Source organism: Myxine glutinosa, chromosome 1 (genome assembly GCF_964187855.1).
Source record: "Myxine glutinosa chromosome 1, kmMyxGlut1.1, whole genome shotgun sequence".
Lineage (NCBI taxonomy): Eukaryota > Metazoa > Chordata > Myxini > Myxiniformes > Myxinidae > Myxine > Myxine glutinosa.
The window spans coordinates 295565057-295586325 of NC_136261.1; positions in this window are offsets into that span (position 1 = coordinate 295565057).

Below are 21269 nucleotides of genomic sequence, written 5' to 3' on the forward strand. Positions count from 1 at the left end.
TTGAAGGTAAGCTTTATCCATAATGGAATTGAAGGCAAGCTTTATCCATAATGGAATTGAAGGCAAGCTTTATCCACAATGGAATTGAAGGCAAGCTTTATCCATAATGGAATTGAAGGTAAGCTTTATCCACAATGGAATTGAAGGCAAGCTTTATCCATAATGGAATTGAAGGTAAGCTTTATCCACAATGGAATTGAAGGCAAGCTTTATCCACAATGGAATTGAAGGCAAGCTTTATCCATAATGGAATTGAAGGCAAGCTTTATCCATAATGGAATTGAAGGCAAGCTTTATCCATAATGGAATTGAAGGCAAGCTTTATCCATAATGGAATTGAAGGCAAGCTTTATCCATAATGGAATTGAAGGCAAGCTTTATCCATAATGGAATTGAAGGCAAGCTTTATCCATAATGGAATTGAAGGCAAGCTTTATCCATAATGGAATTGAAGGCAAGCTTTATCCATAATGGAATTGAAGGCAAGCTTTATCCATAATGGAATTGAAGGCAAGCTTTATCCATAATGGAATTGAAGGCAAGCTTTATCCATAATGGAAATGAAGGCAAGCTTTATCCATAATGGAATTGAAGGTAAGCTTTATCCATAATGGAATTGAAGGCAAGCTTTATCCATAATGGAATTGAAGGCAAGCTTTATCCACAATGGAATTGAAGGCAAGCTTTATCCATAATGGAATTGAAGGTAAGCTTTATCCACAATGGAATTGAAGGCAAGCTTTATCCATAATGGAATTGAAGGTAAGCTTTATCCACAATGGAATTGAAGGCAAGCTTTATCCACAATGGAATTGAAGGCAAGCTTTATCCATAATGGAATTGAAGGCAAGCTTTATCCATAATGGAATTGAAGGCAAGCTTTATCCATAATGGAATTGAAGGCAAGCTTTATCCATAATGGAATTGAAGGCAAGCTTTATCCATAATGGAATTGAAGGCAAGCTTTATCCATAATGGAATTGAAGGCAAGCTTTATCCATAATGGAATTGAAGGCAAGCTTTATCCATAATGGAATTGAAGGCAAGCTTTATCCATAATGGAATTGAAGGCAAGCTTTATCCATAATGGAATTGAAGGCAAGCTTTATCCATAATGGAATTGAAGGCAAGCTTTATCCATAATGGAAATGAAGGCAAGCTTTATCCACAATGGAATTGAAGGCAAGCTTTATCCATAATGGAATTGAAGGCAAGCTTTATCCATAATGGAATTGAGGGCAATCTTTATCCATAATGGAATTGAAGGCAAGCTTTATCCATAATGGAAATGAAGGCAAGCTTTATCCATAATGGAAATTGAAGGCAAGCTTTATCCATAATGGAAATGAAGGCAAGCTTTATCCATAATGGAATTGAAGGCAAGCTTTATCCATAATGGAATTGAAGGCAAGCTTTATCCATAATGGAATTGAAGGCAAGCTTTATCCATAATGGAATTGAAGGCAAGCTTTATCCATAATGGAATTGAGGGCAAGCTTTATCCATCATGGAATTGAAGGCAAGCTTTATCCATAATGGAATTGAAGGCAAGCTTTATCCATAATGGAATTGAAGGCAAGCTTTATCCATCATGGAATTGAAGGCAAGCTTTATCCATAATGGAATTGAAGGCAAGCTTTATCCATAATGGAATTGAAGGCAAGCTTTATCCATAATGGAAATGAAGGCAAGCTTTATCCATAATGGAATTGAAGGCAAGCTTTATCCATAATGGAATTGAAGGCAAGCTTTATCCATAATGGAATTGAAGGCAAGCTTTATCCATAATGGAATTGAAGGCAAGCTTTATCCATAATGGAATTGAAGGCAAGCTTTATCCATAATGGAATTGAAGGCAAGCTTTATCCATAATGGAATTGAAGGCAAGCTTTATCCATAATGGAATTGAAGGCAAGCTTTATCCATAATGGAATTGAAGGCAAGCTTTATCCATAATGGAATTGAAGGCAAGCTTTATCCATAATGGAATTGAAGGCAAGCTTTATCCATAATGGAATTGAAGGCAAGCTTTATCCATAATGGAAATGAAGGCAAGCTTTATCCACAATGGAATTGAAGGCAAGCTTTATCCATAATGGAATTGAAGGCAAGCTTTATCCATAATGGAATTGAGGGCAATCTTTATCCATAATGGAATTGAAGGCAAGCTTTATCCATAATGGAAATGAAGGCAAGCTTTATCCATAATGGAAATTGAAGGCAAGCTTTATCCATAATGGAAATGAAGGCAAGCTTTATCCATAATGGAATTGAAGGCAAGCTTTATCCATAATGGAATTGAAGGCAAGCTTTATCCATAATGGAATTGAAGGCAAGCTTTATCCATAATGGAATTGAAGGCAAGCTTTATCCATAATGGAATTGAGGGCAAGCTTTATCCATCATGGAATTGAAGGCAAGCTTTATCCATAATGGAATTGAAGGCAAGCTTTATCCATAATGGAATTGAAGGCAAGCTTTATCCATCATGGAATTGAAGGCAAGCTTTATCCATCATGGAATTGAAGGCAAGCTTTATCCATAATGGAATTGAAGGCAAGCTTTATCCATAATGGAATTGAGGGCAAGCTTTATCCATCATGGAATTGAAGGCAAGCTTTATCCATAATGGAATTGAAGGCAAGCTTTATCCACAATGGAATTGAAGGCAAGCTTTATCCATAATGGAATTGAGGGCAAGCTTTATCCATAATGGAATTGAAGGCAAGCTTTATCCATAATGGAATTGAGGGCAAGTTTTATCCATAATGGAATTGAAGGGAAGCTTTATCCATAATGGAATTGAAGGCAAGCTTTATCCATAATGGAATTGAGGGCAATCTTTATCCATAATGGAATTGAAGGCAAGCTTTATCCATAATGGAATTGAAGGCAAGCTTTATCCATAATGGAATTGAGGGCAATCTTTATCCATATTGGAATTGAAGGTAAGCTTTATCCATAATGGAAATGAAGGTAAGCTTTATCCATAATGGAATTGACGGCAAGCTTTATCCATAATGGAATTGAAGGCAGCTTTATCCATAATGGAAATGAAGGCAAGCTTGATCCATAATGGAATTGAAGGTAAGCTTTATCCATAATGGAATTGAAGGTAAGCTTTATCCATAATGGAAATGAAGGTAAGCTTTATCCATAATGGAATTGATGGCAAGCTTTATCCACAATGGAAAATAAAGGCAAGCTTTATCCATAATGGAATTGAAGGTAAGCTTTATCCACAATGGAATTGAAGGCAAGCTTTATCCATAATAAAAATGAAGGTAAGCTTTATCCATAATGGAATTGAAGGCAAGCTTTATCCATAATGGAAAATAAAGGCAAGCTTTATTCATAATGGAATTGAAGGTAAGCTTTATCCACAATGGAATTGAAAGTAAGCTTTATCCACAATGGAATTGAAGGCAAGCTTTATCCACAATGGAAAATAAAGGCAAGCTTTATCCATAATGGAATTGAAGGCAAGCTTTATCCACAATGGAATTGAAGGCAAGCTTTATCCATAATAAAAATGAAGGTAAGCTTTATCCACAATGGAATTGAAGGCAAGCTTTATCCACAATGGAAAATAAAGGCAAGCTTTATTCATAATGGAATTGAAGGTAAGCTTTATCCACAATGGAATTGAAAGTAAGCTTTATCCACAATGGAATTGAAGGCAAGCTTTATCCACAATGGAAAATAAAGGCAAGCTTTATCCATAATGGAATTGAAGGCAAGCTTTATCCACAATGGAATTGAAGGCAAGCTTTATCCATAATAAAAATGAAGGTAAGCTTTATCCATAATGGAATTGAAGGCAAGCTTTATCCATAATGGAAATGAAGGCAAGCTTTATCCATAATGGAATTGAAATCAAGCTTTATCCATAATGGAAATGAAGGTAAGCTTTATCCATAATGGAATTGAAGGTAAGCTTTATCCATAATGGAATTGAAGGCAAGCTTTATCCATAATGGAAATGAAGGCAAGCTTTATCCATAATGGAATTGAAGGTAAGCTTTATCCATAATGGAATTGAAGGTAAGCTTTATCCATAATGGAAATGAAGGTAAGCTTTATCCATAATGGAATTGAAGGTAAGCTTTATCCATAATGGAATTGAAGGCAAGCTTTATCCATAATGGAGTTGAAGGCAAGCTTTATCCATAATGGAATTGAAGGTAAGCTTTATCCATAATGGAATTGAAGGTAAGCTTTATCCATAATGGAATTGAAGGTAAGCTTTATCCATAATGGAATTGAAGGTAAGCTTTATCCATAATGGAAATGAAGGTAAGCTTTATCCAAAATGGAATTGAAGGTAAGCTTTATCCATAATGGAATTCAAGGCAAGCTTTATCCATAATGGAGTTGAAGGCAAGCTTTATCCATAATGGTATTGAAGGTAAGCTTTATCCATCATGGAATTGAAGGTAAGCTTTTTCCATAATGGAATTGAAGGCAAGCTTTATCCATAATGGAATTGAAGGTAAGCTTTATCCATAATGGAATTGAAGGCAAGCTTTATCCATAATGGAATTGAAGGCAAGCTTTATCCACAATGGAATTGAAGGCAAGCTTTATCCATAATGGAATTGAAGGTAAGCTTTATCCACAATGGAATTGAAGGCAAGCTTTATCCATAATGGAATTGAAGGTAAGCTTTATCCACAATGGAATTGAAGGCAAGCTTTATCCACAATGGAATTGAAGGCAAGCTTTATCCATAATGGAATTGAAGGCAAGCTTTATCCATAATGGAATTGAAGGCAAGCTTTATCCATAATGGAATTGAAGGCAAGCTTTATCCATAATGGAATTGAAGGCAAGCTTTATCCATAATGGAATTGAAGGCAAGCTTTATCCATAATGGAATTGAAGGCAAGCTTTATCCATAATGGAATTGAAGGCAAGCTTTATCCATAATGGAATTGAAGGCAAGCTTTATCCATAATGGAATTGAAGGCAAGCTTTATCCATAATGGAAATGAAGGCAAGCTTTATCCATAATGGAATTGAAGGTAAGCTTTATCCATAATGGAATTGAAGGCAAGCTTTATCCATAATGGAATTGAAGGCAAGCTTTATCCACAATGGAATTGAAGGCAAGCTTTATCCATAATGGAATTGAAGGTAAGCTTTATCCACAATGGAATTGAAGGCAAGCTTTATCCATAATGGAATTGAAGGTAAGCTTTATCCACAATGGAATTGAAGGCAAGCTTTATCCACAATGGAATTGAAGGCAAGCTTTATCCATAATGGAATTGAAGGCAAGCTTTATCCATAATGGAATTGAAGGCAAGCTTTATCCATAATGGAATTGAAGGCAAGCTTTATCCATAATGGAATTGAAGGCAAGCTTTATCCATAATGGAATTGAAGGCAAGCTTTATCCATAATGGAATTGAAGGCAAGCTTTATCCATAATGGAATTGAAGGCAAGCTTTATCCATAATGGAATTGAAGGCAAGCTTTATCCATAATGGAATTGAAGGCAAGCTTTATCCATAATGGAATTGAAGGCAAGCTTTATCCATAATGGAATTGAAGGCAAGCTTTATCCATAATGGAAATGAAGGCAAGCTTTATCCACAATGGAATTGAAGGCAAGCTTTATCCATAATGGAATTGAAGGCAAGCTTTATCCATAATGGAATTGAGGGCAATCTTTATCCATAATGGAATTGAAGGCAAGCTTTATCCATAATGGAAATGAAGGCAAGCTTTATCCATAATGGAAATTGAAGGCAAGCTTTATCCATAATGGAAATGAAGGCAAGCTTTATCCATAATGGAATTGAAGGCAAGCTTTATCCATAATGGAATTGAAGGCAAGCTTTATCCATAATGGAATTGAAGGCAAGCTTTATCCATAATGGAATTGAAGGCAAGCTTTATCCATAATGGAATTGAGGGCAAGCTTTATCCATCATGGAATTGAAGGCAAGCTTTATCCATAATGGAATTGAAGGCAAGCTTTATCCATAATGGAATTGAAGGCAAGCTTTATCCATCATGGAATTGAAGGCAAGCTTTATCCATCATGGAATTGAAGGCAAGCTTTATCCATAATGGAATTGAAGGCAAGCTTTATCCATAATGGAATTGAGGGCAAGCTTTATCCATCATGGAATTGAAGGCAAGCTTTATCCATAATGGAATTGAAGGCAAGCTTTATCCACAATGGAATTGAAGGCAAGCTTTATCCATAATGGAATTGAGGGCAAGCTTTATCCATAATGGAATTGAAGGCAAGCTTTATCCATAATGGAATTGAGGGCAAGTTTTATCCATAATGGAATTGAAGGGAAGCTTTATCCATAATGGAATTGAAGGCAAGCTTTATCCATAATGGAATTGAGGGCAATCTTTATCCATAATGGAATTGAAGGCAAGCTTTATCCATAATGGAATTGAAGGCAAGCTTTATCCATAATGGAATTGAGGGCAATCTTTATCCATATTGGAATTGAAGGTAAGCTTTATCCATAATGGAAATGAAGGTAAGCTTTATCCATAATGGAATTGACGGCAAGCTTTATCCATAATGGAATTGAAGGCAGCTTTATCCATAATGGAAATGAAGGCAAGCTTGATCCATAATGGAATTGAAGGTAAGCTTTATCCATAATGGAATTGAAGGTAAGCTTTATCCATAATGGAAATGAAGGTAAGCTTTATCCATAATGGAATTGAAGGTAAGCTTTATCCATAATGGAATTGAAGGCAAGCTTTATCCATAATGGAAATGAAGGCAAGCTTTATCCATAATGGAATTGAAGGTAAGCTTTATCCATAATGGAATTGAAGGTAAGCTTTATCCATAATGGAAATGAAGGTAAGCTTTATCCATAATGGCTTTGAAGGTAAGCTTTATCCATAATGGAATTGAAGGCAAGCTTTATCCATAATGGAGTTGAAGGCAAGCTTTATCCATAATGGAATTGAAGGTAAGCTTTATCCATAATGGAATTGAAGGTAAGCTTTATCCATAATGGAATTGAAGGTAAGCTTTATCCATAATGGAATTGAAGGTAAGCTTTATCCATAATGGAAATGAAGGTAAGCTTTATCCAAAATGGAATTGAAGGTAAGCTTTATCCATAATGGAATTCAAGGCAAGCTTTATCCATAATGGAGTTGAAGGCAAGCTTTATCCATAATGGTATTGAAGGTAAGCTTTATCCATCATGGAATTGAAGGTAAGCTTTTTCCATAATGGAATTGAAGGCAAGCTTTATCCATAATGGAATTGAAGGTAAGCTTTATCCATAATGGAATTGAAGGCAAGCTTTATCCATAATGGAATTGAAGGCAAGCTTTATCCACAATGGAATTGAAGGCAAGCTTTATCCATAATGGAATTGAAGGTAAGCTTTATCCACAATGGAATTGAAGGCAAGCTTTATCCATAATGGAATTGAAGGTAAGCTTTATCCACAATGGAATTGAAGGCAAGCTTTATCCACAATGGAATTGAAGGCAAGCTTTATCCATAATGGAATTGAAGGCAAGCTTTATCCATAATGGAATTGAAGGCAAGCTTTATCCATAATGGAATTGAAGGCAAGCTTTATCCATAATGGAATTGAAGGCAAGCTTTATCCATAATGGAATTGAAGGCAAGCTTTATCCATAATGGAATTGAAGGCAAGCTTTATCCATAATGGAATTGAAGGCAAGCTTTATCCATAATGGAATTGAAGGCAAGCTTTATCCATAATGGAATTGAAGGCAAGCTTTATCCATAATGGAATTGAAGGCAAGCTTTATCCATAATGGAATTGAAGGCAAGCTTTATCCATAATGGAAATGAAGGCAAGCTTTATCCACAATGGAATTGAAGGCAAGCTTTATCCATAATGGAATTGAAGGCAAGCTTTATCCATAATGGAATTGAGGGCAATCTTTATCCATAATGGAATTGAAGGCAAGCTTTATCCATAATGGAAATGAAGGCAAGCTTTATCCATAATGGAAATTGAAGGCAAGCTTTATCCATAATGGAAATGAAGGCAAGCTTTATCCATAATGGAATTGAAGGCAAGCTTTATCCATAATGGAATTGAAGGCAAGCTTTATCCATAATGGAATTGAAGGCAAGCTTTATCCATAATGGAATTGAAGGCAAGCTTTATCCATAATGGAATTGAGGGCAAGCTTTATCCATCATGGAATTGAAGGCAAGCTTTATCCATAATGGAATTGAAGGCAAGCTTTATCCATAATGGAATTGAAGGCAAGCTTTATCCATCATGGAATTGAAGGCAAGCTTTATCCATCATGGAATTGAAGGCAAGCTTTATCCATAATGGAATTGAAGGCAAGCTTTATCCATAATGGAATTGAGGGCAAGCTTTATCCATCATGGAATTGAAGGCAAGCTTTATCCATAATGGAATTGAAGGCAAGCTTTATCCACAATGGAATTGAAGGCAAGCTTTATCCATAATGGAATTGAGGGCAAGCTTTATCCATAATGGAATTGAAGGCAAGCTTTATCCATAATGGAATTGAGGGCAAGTTTTATCCATAATGGAATTGAAGGGAAGCTTTATCCATAATGGAATTGAAGGCAAGCTTTATCCATAATGGAATTGAGGGCAATCTTTATCCATAATGGAATTGAAGGCAAGCTTTATCCATAATGGAATTGAAGGCAAGCTTTATCCATAATGGAATTGAGGGCAATCTTTATCCATATTGGAATTGAAGGTAAGCTTTATCCATAATGGAAATGAAGGTAAGCTTTATCCATAATGGAATGGAATTGAAGGTAAGCTTTATCCATAATGGAATTGAAGGCAAGCTTTATCCATAATGGAAATGAAGGCAAGCTTTATCCATAATGGAATTGAAGGCAAGCTTTATCCATAATGGAGTTGAAGGCAAGCTTTATCCACAATGGAATTGAAGGCAAGCTTTATCCATAATGGAATTGAAGGCAAGCTTTATCCATGATGGAATTGAAGGTAAGCTTTATCCATAATGGAATTGAAGGTAAGCTTTATGCATCATGGAATTGAAGGTAAGCTTTATCCACAATGGAATTGAAGGCAAGCTTTATCCACAATGGAATTGAAGGCAAGCTTTATCCATAATGGAATTGAAGGCAAGCTTTATCCATTATGGAATTGAAGGTAAGCTTTATCCACAATGGAATTGAAGGTAAGCTTTATCCACAATGGAATTGAAGGCAAGCTTTATCCATAATGGAATTGAAGGTAAGCTTTATACACAATGGAATTGAAGGCAAGCTTTATCCATAATGGAATTGAAGGCAAGCTTTATCCACAATGGAATTGAAGGCAAGCTTTATCCACAATGGAATTGAAGGCAAGCTTTATCGATAATGGAATTGAAGGTAAGCTTTGTCCATAATGGAATTGAAGGTAAGCTTTATCCATAATGGAAATGAAGGTAAGCTTTATCCACAATGGAATTGAAGGCAAGCTTTATCCACAATGGAATTGAAGGCAAGCTTTATCCATAATGGAATTGAAGGCAAGCTTTATCCATAATGGAATTGAAGGTAAGCTTTATCCATAATGGAATTGAAGGTAAGCTTTATCCATAATGGAATTGAAGGCAAGCTTTATCCACAATGGAATTGAAGGCAAGCTTTATCCATAATGGAATTGAAGGCAAGCTTTATCCATAATGGAATTGAAGGCAAGCTTTATCCATAATGGAATTGAAGGTAAGCTTTATCCATAATGGAATTGAAGGCAAGCTTTATCCATAATGGAATTGAGGGCAATCTTTATCCATAATGGAATTGAAGGCAAGCTTTATCCATAATGGAATTGAAGGCAAGCTTTATCCATAATGGAATTGAAGGCAAGCTTTATCCATAATGGAATTGAAGGCAAGCTTTATCCATAATGGAATTGAGGGCAATCTTTATCCATAATGGAATTGAAGGTAAGCTTTGTCCAAAATGGAAATGAAGGTAAGCTTTATCCATAATGGAATTGAAGGTAAGCTTTATCCATAATGGAATTGAAGGCAAGCTTTATCCATAATGGAATTGAAGGCAAGCTTTATCCATAATGGAGTTGAAGGCAAGCTTTATCCACAATGGAATTGAAGGCAAGCTTTATCCATAATGGAATTGAAGGCAAGCTTTATCCATAATGGAATTGAAGGCAAGCTTTATCCATAATGGAATTGAAGGCAAGCTTTATCCATAATGGAATTGAAGGCAAGCTTTATCCATTATGGAATTGAAGGTAAGCTTTATCCACAATGGAATTGAAGGTAAGCTTTATCCACAATTGAATTGAAGGCAAGCTTTATCCATAATGGAATTGAAGGTAAGCTTTATACACAATGGAATTGAAGGCAAGCTTTATCCATAATGGAATTGAAGGCAAGCTTTATCCACAATGGAATTGAAGGCAAGCTTTATCGATAATGGAATTGAAGGTAAGCTTTATCCATAATGGAATTGAAGGTAAGCTTTATCCATAATGGAAATGAAGGTAAGCTTTATCCACAATGGAATTGAAGGCAAGCTTTATCCACAATGGAATTGAAGGCAAGCTTTATCCATAATGGAATTGAAGGCAAGCTTTATCCATAATGGAATTGAAGGTAAGCTTTATCCATAATGGAATTGAAGGTAAGCTTTATCCATAATGGAATTGAAGGCAAGCTTTATCCACAATGGAATTGAAGGCAAGCTTTATCCATAATGGAATTGAAGGCAAGCTTTATCCATAATGGAAATGAAGGCAAGCTTTATCCATAATGGAAATGAAGGTAAGCTTTATCCACAATGGAATTGAAGGCAAGCTTTATCCATAATAAAAATGAAGGTAAGCTTTATCCATAATGTAATTGAAGGCAAGCTTTATCCATAATGGAATTGAAGGCAAGCTTTATCCATAATGGAATTGAAGGCAAGCTTTATCCACAATGGAAATGAAGGCAAACTTTATCCATAATGGAATTGACGGCAAGCTTTATCCATAATGGAATTGAAGGCAAGCTTTATCCATAATGGAATTGAAGGTAAGCTTTATCCATAATGGAATTGAAGGTAAGCTTTATCCATAATGGAATTGAAGGCAAGCTTTATCCATAATGGAATTGAAGGCAAGCTTTATCCATAATGGAATTGAAGGTAAGCTTTATCCATCATGGAATTGAAGGCAAGCTTTATCCATAATGGAATTGAGGGCAATCTTTATCCATAATGGAATTGAAGGCAAGCTTTATCCATAATGGAATTGAAGGCAAGCTTTATCCATAATGGAATTGAAGGCAAGCTTTATCCATAATGGAATTGAAGGCAAGCTTTATCCATAATGGAATTGAAGGCAAGCTTTATCCATAATGGAATTGAGGGCAATCTTTATCCATAATGGAGTTGAAGGCAAGCTTTATCTATAATGGAATTGAAGGCAAGCTTTATGCATCATGGAATTGAAGGTAAGCTTTATGCATCATGGAATTGAAGGTAAGCTTTATCCACAATGGAATTGAAGGCAAGCTTTATCCACAATGGAATTGAAGGCAAGCTTTATCCATAATGGAATTGAAGGCAAGCTTTATCCATAATGGAATTGAAGGTAAGCTTTATCCACAATGGAATTGAAGGTAAGCTTTATCCACAATGGAATTGAAGGCAAGCTTTATCCATAATGGAATTGAAGGTAAGCTTTATACACAATGGAATTGAAGGCAAGCTTTATCCATAATGGAATTGAAGGCAAGCTTTATCCACAATGGAATTGAAGGCAAGCTTTATCGATAATGGAATTGAAGGTAAGCTTTATCCATAATGGAATTGAAGGTAAGCTTTATCCATAATGGAAATGAAGGTAAGCTTTATCCACAATGGAATTGAAGGCAAGCTTTATCCACAATGGAATTTAAGGCAAGCTTTATCCATAATGGAATTGAAGGCAAGCTTTATCCATAATGGAATTGAAGGTAAGCTTTATCCATCATGGAATTGAAGGTAAGCTTTATCCATAATGGAATTGAAGGCAAGCTTTATCCACAATGGAATTGAAGGCAAGCTTTATCCATAATGGAATTGAAGGCAAGCTTTATCCATAATGGAAATGAAGGCAAGCTTTATCCATAATGGAAATGAAGGTAAGCTTTATCCACAATGGAATTGAAGGCAAGCTTTATCCATAATAAAAATGAAGGTAAGCTTTATCCATAATGTAATTGAAGGCAAGCTTTATCCATAATGGAATTGAAGGCAAGCTTTATCCATAATGGAATTGAAGGCAAGCTTTATCCACAATGGAAATGAAGGCAAACTTAATCCATAATGGAATTGACGGCAAGCTTTATCCATAATGGAATTGAAGGCAAGCTTTATCCATAATGGAATTGAAGGTAAGCTTTATCCATAATGGAATTGAAGGTAAGCTTTATCCATAATGGAATTGAAGGCAAGCTTTATCCATAATGGAAATGAAGGCAAGCTTTATCCATAATGGAATTGAAGGTAAGCTTTATCCATAATGGAATTGAAGGCAAGCTTTATCCATAATGGAATTGAGGGCAATCTTTATCCATAATGGAATTGAAGGCAAGCTTTATCCATAATGGAATTGAAGGCAAGCTTTATCCATAATGGAATTGAAGGCAAGCTTTATCCATAATGGAATTGAAGGCAAGCTTTATCCATAATGGAATTGAGGGCAATCTTTATCCATAATGGAGTTGAAGGCAAGCTTTATGCATCATGGAATTGAAGGTAAGCTTTATCCACAATGGAATTGAAGGCAAGCTTTATGCATCATGGAATTGAAGGTAAGCCTTATCCACAATGGAATTGAAGGCAAGCTTTATCCACAATGGAATTGAAGGCAAGCTTTATCCATAATGGAATTGAAGGCAAGCTTTATCCATTATGGAATTGAAGGTAAGCTTTATCCACAATGGAATTGAAGGTAAGCTTTATCCACAATGGAATTGAAGGCAAGCTTTATCCATAATGGAATTGAAGGTAAGCTTTATACACAATGGAATTGAAGGCAAGCTTTATCCATAATGGAATTGAAGGCAAGCTTTATCCACAATGGAATTGAAGGCAAGCTTTATCCATAATGGAATTAAAGGTAAGCTTTATCCATAATGGAATTGAAGGTAAGCTTTATGCATCATGGAATTGAAGGTAAGCTTTATCCACAATAGAATTGAAGGCAAGCTTTATCCACAATGGAATTGAAGGCAAGCTTTATCCATAATGGAATTGAAGGCAAGCTTTATCCATTATGGAATTGAAGGTAAGCTTTATCCACAATGGAATTGAAGGTAAGCTTTATCCACAATGGAATTGAAGGCAAGCTTTATCCATAATGGAATTGAAGGTAAGCTTTATACACAATGGAATTGAAGGCAAGCTTTATCCATAATGGAATTGAAGGCAAGCTTTATCCACAATGGAATTGAAGGCAAGCTTTATCGATAATGGAATTGAAGGTAAGCTTTGTCCATAATGGAATTGAAGGTAAGCTTTATCCATAATGGAAATGAAGGTAAGCTTTATCCACAATGGAATTGAAGGCAAGCTTTATCCACAATGGAATTGAAGGCAAGCTTTATCCATAATGGAATTGAAGGCAAGCTTTATCCATAATGGAATTGAAGGTAAGCTTTATCCATAATGGAATTGAAGGTAAGCTTTATCCATAATGGAATTGAAGGCAAGCTTTATCCACAATGGAATTGAAGGCAAGCTTTATCCATAATGGAATTGAAGGCAAGCTTTATCCATAATGGAATTGAAGGCAAGCTTTATCCATAATGGAATTGAAGGTAAGCTTTATCCATAATGGAATTGAAGGCAAGCTTTATCCATAATGGAATTGAGGGCAATCTTTATCCATAATGGAATTGAAGGCAAGCTTTATCCATAATGGAATTGAAGGCAAGCTTTATCCATAATGGAATTGAAGGCAAGCTTTATCCATAATGGAATTGAAGGCAAGCTTTATCCATAATGGAATTGAGGGCAATCTTTATCCATAATGGAATTGAAGGTAAGCTTTATCCATAATGGAAATGAAGGTAAGCTTTATCCATAATGGAATTGAAGGTAAGCTTTATCCATAATGGAATTGAAGGCAAGCTTTATCCATAATGGAATTGAAGGCAAGCTTTATCCATAATGGAGTTGAAGGCAAGCTTTATCCACAATGGAATTGAAGGCAAGCTTTATCCATAATGGAATTGAAGGCAAGCTTTATCCATAATGGAATTGAAGGCAAGCTTTATCCATAATGGAATTGAAGGCAAGCTTTATCCATAATGGAATTGAAGGCAAGCTTTATCCATTATGGAATTGAAGGTAAGCTTTATCCACAATGGAATTGAAGGTAAGCTTTATCCACAATGGAATTGAAGGCAAGCTTTATCCATAATGGAATTGAAGGTAAGCTTTATACACAATGGAATTGAAGGTAAGCTTTATCCATAATGGAATTGAAGGCAAGCTTTATCCACAATGGAATTGAAGGCAAGCTTTATCGATAATGGAATTGAAGGTAAGCTTTATCCATAATGGAATTGAAGGTAAGCTTTATCCATAATGGAAATGAAGGTAAGCTTTATCCACAATGGAATTGAAGGCAAGCTTTATCCACAATGGAATTGAAGGCAAGCTTTATCCATAATGGAATTGAAGGCAAGCTTTATCCATAATGGAATTGAAGGTAAGCTTTATCCATAATGGAATTGAAGGTAAGCTTTATCCATAATGGAATTGAAGGCAAGCTTTATCCACAATGGAATTGAAGGCAAGCTTTATCCATAATGGAATTGAAGGCAAGCTTTATCCATAATGGAAATGAAGGCAAGCTTTATCCATAATGGAAATGAAGGTAAGCTTTATCCACAATGGAAATGAAGGCAAGCTTTATCCATAATAAAAATGAAGGTAAGCTTTATCCATAATGGAAATGAAGGCAAGCTTTATCCATAATGGAAATGAAGGTAAGCTTTATCCACAATGGAATTGAAGGCAAGCTTTATCCATAATAAAAATGAAGGTAAGCTTTATCCATAATGTAATTGAAGGCAAGCTTTATCCATAATGGAATTGAAGGCAAGCTTTATCCATAATGGAATTGAAGGCAAGCTTTATCCACAATGGAAATGAAGGCAAACTTTATCCATAATGGAATTGACGGCAAGCTTTATCCATAATGGAATTGAAGGTAAGCTTTATCCATAATGGAATTGAAGGTAAGCTTTATCCATAATGGAATTGAAGGCAAGCTTTATCCATAATGGAAATGAAGGCAAGCTTTATCCATAATGGAATTGAAGGTAAGCTTTATCCATAATGGAATTGAAGGCAAGCTTTATCCATAATGGAATTGAGGGCAATCTTTATCCATAATGGAATTGAAGGCAAGCTTTATCCATAATGGAATTGAAGGCAAGCTTTATCCATAATGGAATTGAAGGCAAGCTTTATCCATAATGGAATTGAAGGCAAGCTTTATCCATAATGGAATTGAGGGCAATCTTTATCCATAATGGAGTTGAAGGCAAGCTTTATGCATCATGGAATTGAAGGTAAGCTTTATCCACAATGGAATTGAAGGCAAGCTTTATGCATCATGGAATTGAAGGTAAGCCTTATCCACAATGGAATTGAAGGCAAGCTTTATCCACAATGGAATTGAAGGCAAGCTTTATCCATAATGGAATTGAAGGCAAGCTTTATCCATTATGGAATTGAAGGTAAGCTTTATCCACAATGGAATTGAAGGTAAGCTTTATCCACAATGGAATAGAAGGCAAGCTTTATCCATAATGGAATTGAAGGTAAGCTTTATACACAATGGAATTGAAGGCAAGCTTTATCCATAATGGAATTGAAGGCAAGCTTTATCCACAATGGAATTGAAGGCAAGCTTTATCCATAATGGAATTAAAGGTAAGCTTTATCCATAATGGAATTGAAGGTAAGCTTTATGCATCATGGAATTGAAGGTAAGCTTTATCCACAATGGAATTGAAGGCAAGCTTTATCCACAATGGAATTGAAGGCAAGCTTTATCCATAATGGAATTGAAGGCAAGCTTTATCCATTATGGAATTGAAGGTAAGCTTTATCCACAATGGAATTGAAGGTAAGCTTTATCCACAATGGAATTGAAGGCAAGCTTTATCCATAATGGAATTGAAGGTAAGCTTTATACACAATGGAATTGAAGGCAAGCTTTATCCATAATGGAATTGAAGGCAAGCTTTATCCACAATGGAATTGAAGGCAAGCTTTATCGATAATGGAATTGAAGGTAAGCTTTGTCCATAATGGAATTGAAGGTAAGCTTTATCCATAATGGAAATGAAGGTAAGCTTTATCCACAATGGAATTGAAGGCAAGCTTTATCCACAATGGAATTGAAGGCAAGCTTTATCCATAATGGAATTGAAGGCAAGCTTTATCCATAATGGAATTGAAGGTAAGCTTTATCCATAATGGAATTGAAGGTAAGCTTTATCCATAATGGAATTGAAGGCAAGCTTTATCCACAATGGAATTGAAGGCAACCTTTATCCATAATGGAATTGAAGGCAAGCTTTATCCATAATGGAATTGAAGGCAAGCTTTATCCATAATGGAATTGAAGGTAAGCTTTATCCATAATGGAATTGAAGGCAAGCTTTATCCATAATGGAATTGAGGGCAATCTTTATCCATAATGGAATTGAAGGCAAGCTTTATCCATAATGGAATTGAAGGCAAGCTTTATCCATAATGGAATTGAAGGCAAGCTTTATCCATAATGGAATTGAAGGCAAGCTTTATCCATAATGGAATTGAGGGCAATCTTTATCCATAATGGAATTGAAGGTAAGCTTTATCCATAATGGAAATGAAGGTAAGCTTTATCCATAATGGAATTGAAGGTAAGCTTTATCCATAATGGAATTGAAGGCAAGCTTTATCCATAATGGAATTGAAGGCAAGCTTTATCCATAATGGAGTTGAAGGCAAGCTTTATCCACAATGGAATTGAAGGCAAGCTTTATCCATAATGGAATTGAAGGCAAGCTTTATCCATAATGGAATTGAAGGCAAGCTTTATCCATAATGGAATTGAAGGCAAGCTTTATCCATAATGGAATTGAAGGCAAGCTTTATCCATTATGGAATTGAAGGTAAGCTTTATCCACAATGGAATTGAAGGTAAGCTTTATCCACAATGGAATTGAAGGCAAGCTTTATCCATAATGGAATTGAAGGTAAGCTTTATACACAATGGAATTGAAGGCAAGCTTTATCCATAATGGAATTGAAGGCAAGCTTTATCCACAATGGAATTGAAGGCAAGCTTTATCGATAATGGAATTGAAGGTAAGCTTTATCCATAATGGAATTGAAGGTAAGCTTTATCCATAATGGAAATGAAGGTAAGCTTTATCCACAATGGAATTGAAGGCAAGCTTTATCCACAATGGAATTGAAGGCAAGCTTTATCCATAATGGAATTGAAGGCAAGCTTTATCCATAATGGAATTGAAGGCAAGCTTTATCCATAATGGAATTGAAGGTAAGCTTTATCCATAATGGAATTGAAGGCAAGCTTTATCCATAATGGAATTGAGGGCAATCTTTATCCATAATGGAATTGAAGGCAAGCTTTATCCACAATGGAATTGAAGGCAAGCTTTATCCATAATGGAATTAAAGGTAAGCTTTATCCATAATGGAATTGAAGGTAAGCTTTATGCATCATGGAATTGAAGGTAAGCTTTATCCACAATGGAATTGAAGGCAAGCTTTATCCACAATGGAATTGAAGGCAAGCTTTATCCATAATGGAATTGAAGGCAAGCTTTATCCATTATGGAATTGAAGGTAAGCTTTATCCACAATGGAATTGAAGGTAAGCTTTATCCACAATGGAATTGAAGGCAAGCTTTATCCATAATGGAATTGAAGGTAAGCTTTATACACAATGGAATTGAAGGCAAGCTTTATCCATAATGGAATTGAAGGCAAGCTTTATCCACAATGGAATTGAAGGCAAGCTTTATCGATAATGGAATTGAAGGTAAGCTTTGTCCATAATGGAATTGAAGGTAAGCTTTATCCATAATGGAAATGAAGGTAAGCTTTATCCACAATGGAATTGAAGGCAAGCTTTATCCACAATGGAATTGAAGGCAAGCTTTATCCATAATGGAATTGAAGGCAAGCTTTATCCATAATGGAATTGAAGGTAAGCTTTATCCATAATGGAATTGAAGGTAAGCTTTATCCATAATGGAATTGAAGGCAAGCTTTATCCACAATGGAATTGAAGGCAAGCTTTATCCATAATGGAATTGAAGGCAAGCTTTATCCATAATGGAATTGAAGGCAAGCTTTATCCATAATGGAATTGAAGGTAAGCTTTATCCATAATGGAATTGAAGGCAAGCTTTATCCATAATGGAATTGAGGGCAATCTTTATCCATAATGGAATTGAAGGCAAGCTTTATCCATAATGGAATTGAAGGCAAGCTTTATCCATAATGGAATTGAAGGCAAGCTTTATCCATAATGGAATTGAAGGCAAGCTTTATCCATAATGGAATTGAGGGCAATCTTTATCCATAATGGAATTGAAGGTAAGCTTTATCCATAATGGAAATGAAGGTAAGCTTTATCCATAATGGAATTGAAGGTAAGCTTTATCCATAATGGAATTGAAGGCAAGCTTTATCCATAATGGAATTGAAGGCAAGCTTTATCCATAATGGAGTTGAAGGCAAGCTTTATCCACAATGGAATTGAAGGCAAGCTTTATCCATAATGGAATTGAAGGCAAGCTTTATCCATAATGGAATTGAAGGCAAGCTTTATCCATAATGGAATTGAAGGCAAGCTTTATCCATAATGGAATTGAAGGCAAGCTTTATCCATTATGGAATTGAAGGTAAGCTTTATCCACAATGGAATTGAAGGTAAGCTTTATCCACAATGGAATTGAAGGCAAGCTTTTTCCATAATGGAATTGAAGGTAAGCTTTATACACAATGGAATTGAAGGCAAGCTTTATCCATAATGGAATTGAAGGCAAGCTTTATCCACAATGGAATTGAAGGCAAGCTTTATCGATAATGGAATTGAAGGTAAGCTTTATCCATAATGGAATTGAAGGTAAGCTTTATCCATAATGGAAATGAAGGTAAGCTTTATCCACAATGGAATTGAAGGCAAGCTTTATCCACAATGGAATTGAAGGCAAGCTTTATCCATAATGGAATTGAAGGCAAGCTTTATCCATAATGGAATTGAAGGTAAGCTTTATCCATAATGGAATTGAAGGTAAGCTTTATCCATAATGGAATTGAAGGCAAGCTTTATCCACAATGGAATTGAAGGCAAGCTTTATCCATAATGGAATTGAAGGCAAGCTTTATCCATAATGGAAATGAAGGCAAGCTTTATCCATAATGGAAATGAAGGCAAGCTTTATCCATAATGGAAATGAAGGTAAGCTTTATCCACAATGGAAATGAAGGCAAGCTTTATCCATAATAAAAATGAAGGTAAGCTTTATCCATAATGTAATTGAAGGCAAGCTTTATCCATAATGGAATTGAAGGCAAGCTTTATCCATAATGGAATTGAAGGCAAGCTTTATCCACAATGGAAATGAAGGCAAACTTTATCCATAATGGAATTGACGGCAAGCTTTATCCATAATGGAATTGAAGGCAAGCTTTATCCATAATGGAATTGAAGGTAAGCTTTATCCATAATGGAATTGAAGGTAAGCTTTATCCATAATGGAATTGAAGGCAAGCTTTATCCATAATGGAATTGAAGGCAAGCTTTATCCATAATGGAATTGAAGGTAAGCTTTATCCATCATGGAATTGAAGGCAAGCTTTATCCATAATGGAATTGAGGGCAATCTTTATCCATAATGGAATTGAAGGCAAGCTTTATCCATAATGGAATTGAAGGCAAGCTTTATCCATAATGGAATTGAAGGCAAGCTTTATCCATAATGGAATTGAAGGCAAGCTTTATCCATACTGGAATTGAAGGCAAGCTTTATCCATAATGGAATTGAGGGCAATCTTTATCCATAATGGAGTTGAAGGCAAGCTTTATCTATAATGGAATTGAAGGCAAGCTTTATGCATCATGGAATTGAAGGTAAGCTTTATGCATCATGGAATTGAAGGTAAGCTTTATCCACAATGGAATTGAAGGTAAGCTTTATCCACAATGGAATTGAAGGCAAGCTTTATCCATAATGGAATTGAAGGTAAGCTTTATACACAATGGAATTGAAGGCAAGCTTTATCCATAATGGAATTGAAGGCAAGCTTTATCCACAATGGAATTGAAGGCAAGCTTTATCGATAATGGAATTGAAGGTAAGCTTTATCCATAATGGAATTGAAGGTAAGCTTTATCCATAATGGAAATGAAGGTAAGCTTTATCCACAATGGAATTGAAGGCAAGCTTTATCCACAATGGAATTTAAGGCAAGCTTTATCCATAATGGAATTGAAGGCAAGCTTTATCCATAATGGAATTGAAGGTAAGCTTTATCCATCATGGAATTGAAGGTAAGCTTTATCCATAATGGAATTGAAGGCAAGCTTTATCCACAATGGAATTGAAGGCAAGCTTTATCCATAATGGAATTGAAGGCAAGCTTTATCCATAATGGAAATGAAGGCAAGCTTTATCCATAATGGAAATGAAGGTAAGCTTTATCCACAATGGAATTGAAGGCAAGCTTTATCCATAATAAAAATGAAGGTAAGCTTTATCCATAATGTAATTGAAGGCAAGCTTTATCCATAATGGAATTGAAGGCAAGCTTTATCCATAATGGAATTGAAGGCAAGCTTTATCCACAATGGAAATGAAGGCAAACTTTATCCATAATGGAATTGACGGCAAGCTTTATCCATAATGGAATTGAAGGCAAGCTTTATCCATAATGGAATTGAAGGTAAGCTTTATCCATAATGGAATTGAAGGTAAGCTTTATCCATAATGGAATTGAAGGCAAGCTTTATCCATAATGGAAATGAAGGCAAGCTTTATCCATAATGGAATTGAAGGTAAGCTTTATCCATAATGGAATTGAAGGCAAGCTTTATCCATAATGGAATTGAGGGCAATCTTTATCCATAATGGAATTGAAGGCAAGCTTTATCCATAATGGAATTGAAGGCAAGCTTTATCCATAATGTAATTGAAGGCAAGCTTTATCCATAATGGAATTGAAGGCAAGCTTTATCCATAATGGAATTGAG